We start from the raw sequence: 8,092 nt of genomic DNA, 5'->3' as shown, positions 1-8,092 counted from the left end.
TATTTGTTGAAGGAAGAGAGTAGCTACTCTGGCTCTCTATTCACCTTAATCTGGGAAAGCTGAGTAGAGGTGGGTCCTGGATCTCCTCCATGACCATAGGTAAAGTTCAAGTCTGAAAGGAGAAAGACATTCCCTTGGCCAAGTGAATCTCTCTGAACTCTTGGTACAGCCTGGACCCCTCAGCAGAAAGCCTTTTTGCTAACCTAGTAGTTAGTTTTCTGCTCTTGCTTGTATTCTGCTCTCTCTCACTCTGGATCCAGCAGCCACTAAACTAACCCAGAGAATGCTGCTGAGCCTGCAAGACTTGGATCAGAGAGAGAAGCTGATCACAGCCCTGGAGACATCTGCTTCGGGGAGCCCCAGCATCTGTAGCCTCACTATTTGTGTGGTTCAGAGGAACTGCATCTGGTTTGGCATTGGTCTCTGTGTTAAAGTCTCTACATTTCATTCACAAAAAGCTATGATTAACTGAGCTTTATCTCCCCCGGTGGCCTATATACTGTTTGTTTCCGAATGAACCACTGAATTGTCTTCTGAAGGGGCAAAGCCAACTTGTGTTTTGAGATTTAAAGGAATCTAAGTAGCAGATGAAATGTACTCCTCTTGGCTGCAAGGAAATGATGTTTCTTTTCTTTTCTTTTTCTTTCCCCTGTTCTGTCTCTTTACCTATTTTGAAGCCCCAGCTCAAATGTTTAGGGAAACACTTTTTATTTTTGCTGTTTAGATAAAATGTACAGAGTAACATATCCTAAAGGGTAAAGCTGTCCAATCCACTAACATAGTAAATAACCCTGAGTATGGCAGCTTGCTGTGGGGCCTAGGACTCCCCAGAGTATGTTATCCTTCAGAACTCTTCTACAATCCCATGAGCCCAACTGCCAAACCATAACTTAGCCCCAAGAGACTGTGTATCCAAATGTTGGGGAAATCTAATATCTTCTGCCTGCTACTTCTTTGAGTAAAAGGGTATGTGTCCCTTTAAAAACATCACATGTACAAATTCCCCATTCCCCACCTATCCTGTACTATCTATATGTAGTAATATACTACCTATATGCAATAACATCTCAGGGATTAATGTAATATGACATTGTGGCCAAAGTAAATGTGTGAAATCACAGCAAATAAATTAACGCTCTATTAAGAATCAAATCAGCCCTGCTGACACATAATCTTTCACTTTTATGTCAAGTCGTGATTCCCATTCACATGGGGAGCTTCCCAGGGGGGCTCATTAAGCCTGCACAAAAAGATTTCTTTTACATCAACTCTATTCAGAAGTCATTCAGCTACAGTGAGGAAGAAAGCCTTGCTCGGCGTCTGACACCCCACTCTCATTGTCACGCACTCTCGTCCCTCTCCAGCCAGAGTTCCAGCCATGTTTTTGGCTGTGTGGGATATACGTGGGGTTCCTGCTGTGTGCCTTTCCAGTCTGCATAAAAAGAGATGAGGAAATGGCAGGGGAAATGCGTGTGGGTAGGACCTGACCTTGATGGAACTGTTAAGGAGGAGAGTGTATGCTATTTCTCCGCTTGTGCTCTTCCTTCACTAATTCCACGTCAGCATATGCTAAAAGTTGGAACATCCTCCAACTTCACCCCCGCACTTCACATCTATAGCTAAGAGAGTTATGTGGAATTGGTGTTTGTCCCAAAGGGGACTTCTCAATGAGCTGGCACTTACTTGAAAGGTCCTCTCTTGATTTCCTAATCACATATGATTCTCCAGGTTGCCTGGTTTCTTGACCTCCTAAAATTCAGTCAATTCCTGTTTTTGCTAGGACTCTAGAGGCTCAGACTTTACTTGGCCTAGAGAATTTTGTGTTTTTCCAGTTCTTGTAAATCTACCTGCTTTCCGATCACTCTCGTGTACCAACATCGAAGTCCAGAGCTCGCTGAGCTGCAAAGAGGCTTCCTCTCCCTCGTCACTCTCCACATGTTCAGCGTCCTTGCTGTAGTATTTTGAAAGTCAGCCAAGGGTTTGTCAAGTGCACAATGTCCGTCTTGCCCATTTATTCTGGCTCACAGTAACCTCTGACCTTCAGAGCCATCATCCAAATTTCTCTTTTTGGTATCAGCTCATCATTCTACCTTGACTAAAGACTGCCCATAATCAAATCCCCCATAGCTGGAACTCACTTTGAATCCATATCCCACCATTGTGCTTCACCCTTTGAGCCTCGCATCTTTGTTCTTCACCCACTTCCTGCCCCTCACTCCACCACCATGAAGGAAAGTAATCCAATAAATGCATGCCAGGGTGATAATAACTGATAACCACTTCTTGTATGATACTTCTCGGAGGAATTATCCTCATTTAAGTTGTAAAGCCTTCATTCAAAGAAATGAAATTTTCTAGGTAATTTTCCCAATACTACAGAGAAGAGAATAGCTGTTTGGAGGCAAGGGATGTTCTGAGTCCTCCCAAATGGCACCATACAGGCACTTGCTTCTTTTATTGATCTATAAAATGGTCCTACTTGTGTAAATAGAGGAATTACATTAAAGCAATAGTTCTTAAATTTTTACTGCACCTTAAAATCACTTGGGGATCTTTGAAAACTCTCAGTGCCTAGGCTGGACCCCAGATCAATTAAATCACCATTTCTGGGAGTGAGACCCATACATTGGAATATTTTTAAAACTCTCCAGGTAATTTCAATATGCAGTCAAGTTTAAGCACTACTGCATTAATACACACCACCAACTGCTTAGGCACAACAGCCCTGCAGGGCCCCAGGAAAGCAGGGCTGGGAGTAGTGCTTCTGGATACAAAGCCAGAATTTCATTCTGAAAATGTGCTCATGTGGTTCTGTGAGTACTTAGTATAATCTGTACAGGTTAATACTTAGTTGCTAAACTGCAAACGCCCATCTCATTTCATCTCAGTCCGCTTCTGGCCATCTGGTTCTCTATATTCCCATTACAGGGCCATGTGTATATTAATGAAATGATTGCATCCGATTACATCTTTTATTCAGAGTGCAGGAAGAACAGTCCATGTATTTTGTTCTTCAGCATCACTGTTTCTGTCACCATTTCATGCAGAGGTGGGATAGTCTTCCATCAAAGTAAGAATATAAACCAAATGTGTGATTGGTTACAATAAAATTTCAATTGTGTTGCCTTATATCTACAGTATAGATATTAAAGTCAAAAGCATAGGATTTCCAATGTCAGATACTTCTTAGTGGTCTCCATTTTTAAATATTTGTCATATAGTTCATATTAATAAGCAAGTTGTGACAGTTGGTTTTCAAGAGGGCTCTCCTAAGAGATGAGGTAGTCACTTTTTTCTCTAATTTCTCTAAGCTTCATCTCTACAACTGGTCAGATGGTCAGAAAGCCACATGCCTATACTGTAGTACTCTGCCATTGCTAGGTGGAGTAAGGGAGGGTGGTTGGGGAGTGGACTAACATTTTAACCCAAATGCCACAGCCATTTTGGGTATTGTTCTTGCAACCAAGATAACTATCTCCCTAAAGGAAATTATAGTGCCGACTGTTCAAATAAAAAAGGATTTCTCCATCTTGTGACCTCTGAATGAAAAAAATATGACTGAATGGTAGGATAAATGGATGAATAACATGGTATTCATTCTTCATAAGTAGTCATGTTCTCTCCTGCCCTTTATCTTCCCAGAGTACACATTGAAAAACCCATAGATGTACATGTACAACTCCAGTGTGTATACATGCAATGCTACAGCCAAATTGCACAAACCCATTAATACTTGATCTTTGCACATACAGATTCTTGACCCTCTCATTCATTCATTCTTTCATTTGTTCAATGAAGAGTTATTCATCACCTACTATGTGCCAGGGGGATATGGTTAAGATACAGTAGGGAGCAAAACAACATGGTCCTGACCTCATGGAAAATTTAAAATCTAGTAGGAGAGACATTTATTTATTAATCAAATAATCTCAAATATTAATGTATAATTTTAAAATTGTGATTAGTGCAACTATGGAAAGCTCTGAAGTATGCAGCCCTGAGTATATAATGAGGTGGGGAGAAGGTGACCTTGTCTGCAGGGTAGGGTTAGGGGGTGATAGGCCTTCTTTAGCTGAGATTTAGAAGAAGAATAATAGTAAACCTGGTGAAAGGGGCAGAAGAGGAGCATTCCAAGCTGGGGGAATGGCAGTGAATAGGGCTCTGGCATAGTAAAGAGCAGTGCATTCAAGGAGCTGCAGGGTCTCTATGGTTAGTTCACAGAGCAAGGAGGGAGAGGTTTCAGACACGACTGGAGAGGCAGGCAGGGTCGGATCCAGTAAGGCTTTATAGACCAGGGTAAAGGCTTTGCCATTTTTACTAAGAGTAAGGTGCAGCTTTTGAAGGCATAAGAGGGGAGTAACATGCTTAGGTTTAGGTTTGTTTTTTAAAGCTTGATCTATTTGCATTATGGAGAGAATAGATTGGAGGGGGTGGGCAAGACTGAATGCCAACTGGTGAAGATGCTACCACTGCTAATGGATTATACTCAAGCAATACCTATGTGCTTTACCTCCCATTGAAGACTGTGTGTCTACACCAAGGAAGGACCTGTAGTGTTGACTCTGCCTGCTATCAGGTAGATGAGCTAGATGACTTCTCAGGAACCATCCCAAACTCACAATCCTACTTCATTATGTAGGAAATAAATAGGCCTTGATTGTAATGGTCAACATAAATACCTCTGTGATTAGTTGAATTTTAAATAGCAATTACTAATTGTGATGCCTCTTCCAAGCATGTTCATCTCTAGGTCTAGTAAACAAATTGTGGAAGGCAGCCCCCTGCACCTAGTAATTTTTTAAAAAATGGTAAGAGTGGGTTCCCTAATTAGTGAGGACATGCCTCCTGTGCATATTTTTTGTTTTGTTTTGCTTTAGAAACCCAGATTTTTGCCTGAGTTCTACAGTTCAGCAGAGGCCAGAGCAAAATCCAGGTGGAGGTTGGGGTTCTCGGCACAAGGAGGAGCATGTTGCAACATTAATATTTGGAAATTTGCTGAGCCTTTGACCATTTGTTTTGAACACCATTGTTTAAAGGTGGCAGAACTGTCAAATAGGACTAAAGAGATCAACAATGCCATTGATAAACAAATCTGGGTGAGAAGAAAAATGAAAATTATCTCCTTAGGAGAATATAAATTTACTCCAAAGATGGTGCCGTAACACAAATTATTTCCAAGAAAACTGTTATAATTTTCCAGGGCTGCCGTAACAAACACTACCCAATGGGCTAGCTTAAAGAACAGGAATTTATTGTCTCATGGTTTTAGCTGCGAGGTGACACGCCATGCTTTCTTCCAAAGTCTGTAGTGTTCTGGTACTGACTTGCCACCATCACTGGGGATCCTTGGCTTGCATTTCTGCCTCCATCACAGAACGATCTCTCTCCTTGGTCTCCTCTTGAGGCTTTCTCTGGCTGTGTCTGAATTTCCTCTGTCTTGTAAGAACCCTGATCACCTTATAAGAACCCTAGTCATATGGATTAAAGCCCACCCTGATTCAATTTGGCCTCTTTTGAAAAGGATCTCTGGGGATCCTATTCACAAATGAGTCTACACCTTAACTTATAATACATCTTCAAAGGTCCTATTTACAAATGGGTTCTCACAGGAGTGTGGATTAAGACTTGAACATGACTTGACGGAGTACATGATTCAATCCCCAATAGCACCTCTTTCAGAAAAGTCTTCAAAGCAGCCAGGTAAGAAAACCCTCATTACTTGAAAATCATTCCTTTTTTTTTTTCTGCAAGTTGTATGAGCCAGCCTGATTACCCAATTTATTCTTGTTAGTGGATTCTGAATGACTTTTGGCTATGCACAAAAACAAATTACCCCTCAAAGAACGATTTTGCCATCACCGAGGATATTCATAAGCATGTTCACCAATCCCAGAGCAAATCACAGGTAATGAGTGAGTTCCCAAAATGTTCTATTCAGTGGTAGCACACCACACTGTGTATATGTGTGATCTTCCAAGTGAGTCACTAGCAAGTGTGTGTGTTGAAAGGATGGGGGTGGGAGTCCTCACAGCTTTTTTCCTTTTTTTTTTCTTTTCTTTTTCATTGGCAACATATATATTAAAATGTTTGCCACTTTAACCATTTTTAAGTGTATATTTGGTGGCATTAATTACATTTACCATGTTGTGCTACCATCAACTCCATCCATTACTAAAACTTTTTCATCACCCATAACAGAAGCACTGAACCCATTAAGCAATAACTCCCCATGTCTCCTATCCACAGCCTCTGGTAAACACTAATATGCTTTCAGCAACATGACTTTGCCTATTCTAGTTATTTCATAGAAGTGAAATCATAGAATATTTGTCCTTTTATGTCTGGCTTGTTTCACTTAGCATAATATTTTCAAGGGTCATCTATGTTGTAGCATGTTTCAAAATTTCAGTCCTTTTTATGGCTGAGTAAAATTCCATTGTATATGGATATACCACAGTTTGTTAATCCTTTCATCTGTCAATGGACACTTGGGTTGTTTCCACCTTTTGGCTATCATGAATAATACTGCTATGAACATTGGTGTACAAGTATCTGTTTGGTTCCCTGCTTTCAATCCTTTTGGGTATGTATCTAGGAGTGGAATACCCACATCATATGGTACGTTTAACTGTCTGAAGAACAGCCAAATTGTTTGCCACAATGGCTGCACACTTTTACATTCTTACCAACTGTGTGTGAGTGCTCTGATTTCTCGACATCCTTTCCAACACTTGTCATTATCTGACTTTTGTATTCTAGCCATCTATCTGATGTGAATTGGTGTCTCATTGTGGTTTTGATTTGTATTTCCCTAATGATTAATGATGTTGAGCATCTTTTCACATGCCTGTTGGCCATTTGTGTATCTTCTTTGGAGAAATGTCTACTCAATCCTTTTCAGTTTTTTAATTGGGCTGTTTGTCTTTTGATGTTCCACATAGCTTTTTTGATGAAGGAATAGATCATTATGTTCACTTTTTTTTAACTTTTTATTTTGAAATACTTTCAAACTTATAGGACAGTTACAAAAATAATGCAAACCCTGTTCAGAGAACTCCAACAAACCCTTACCCTCCCCCAGATTACCAGATCCATGAATTTGAACACTGCCATATTTGCTATATCATTCTATCTCTCTCTATCTACTCAATCTATCCATTGTCTTTATACTTGGATGTAGGCTGTATACAACATGCTCTTTAAACACTTAATACTGCCATGTACATTTCCTAAGAACAAGGATATTCACTTATATAACCACCTTAAGTGCAGTTATGTTCAAGGGACTTAACACTGATATAAATCTTACATTCTATATTTCAATTTTTTTCATAAGTCCCAAAAATGTCCCTTTGAGCCTTTTCTCCTCCCTTATTAGATCCCATCCAGGACCATGTGTTACACTTAATTGTTATTGTATTTCTGTTGCTCTTCCTTTTTCTTTTTTTCAACCATGGAAACATATATACAATATAAACTTTTCCATCTCAACCACTCCTAAGCATACCATTCAGTGGGACTAATCACATTCACAATATTATGATACCTTCACTACCTTCCATTACCAAAACTTTCTTATCTTCCCAAACAAAAACCCTATACCCATTATGCATTACCTCCCCATTCCCTCTGCCCCTCTCCCCAGCAAAATGTACTCTAATTTCTGTCTCTGTGAGTTTGCATATTCTCTGATATTTTCTTTGTAGTTATTATGGGGCTTAAACTTAACATTCTAAATCTATAACAATTATGTTTGCTTTGATACCAGCTTAACTTCAATAGTGTCGGTCAGAAGGAGTAACACCTAAAGAGAAGTCAACCCACTCCAATACAGGTGTCAGGTTCACCAGCAAAGCATGACTCACACAGGCGCTGGTGGAAAAGATGTTTTACTCACATAAACAAGAGACAGAGCAAGGTCACCTTCCCTAGTGGGTGTCAGTTCCCCATATCCAGCAGGTCTCAATCTGTGGCTGATGCAGGGAGGTTTTCTACTCACACCATCCCTCTCTTATGTTCAGGTGCTGCTGCAGTGGAGGAAGCCCACTCTCTACCCACCAGGGACAGTTATGCCACCTGGGTGTGAGCTGAA

Source organism: Choloepus didactylus, chromosome 4 (genome assembly GCF_015220235.1).
Source record: "Choloepus didactylus isolate mChoDid1 chromosome 4, mChoDid1.pri, whole genome shotgun sequence".
NCBI lineage: Eukaryota > Metazoa > Chordata > Mammalia > Pilosa > Megalonychidae > Choloepus > Choloepus didactylus.
This window is presented reverse-complemented; position numbering follows the sequence as displayed.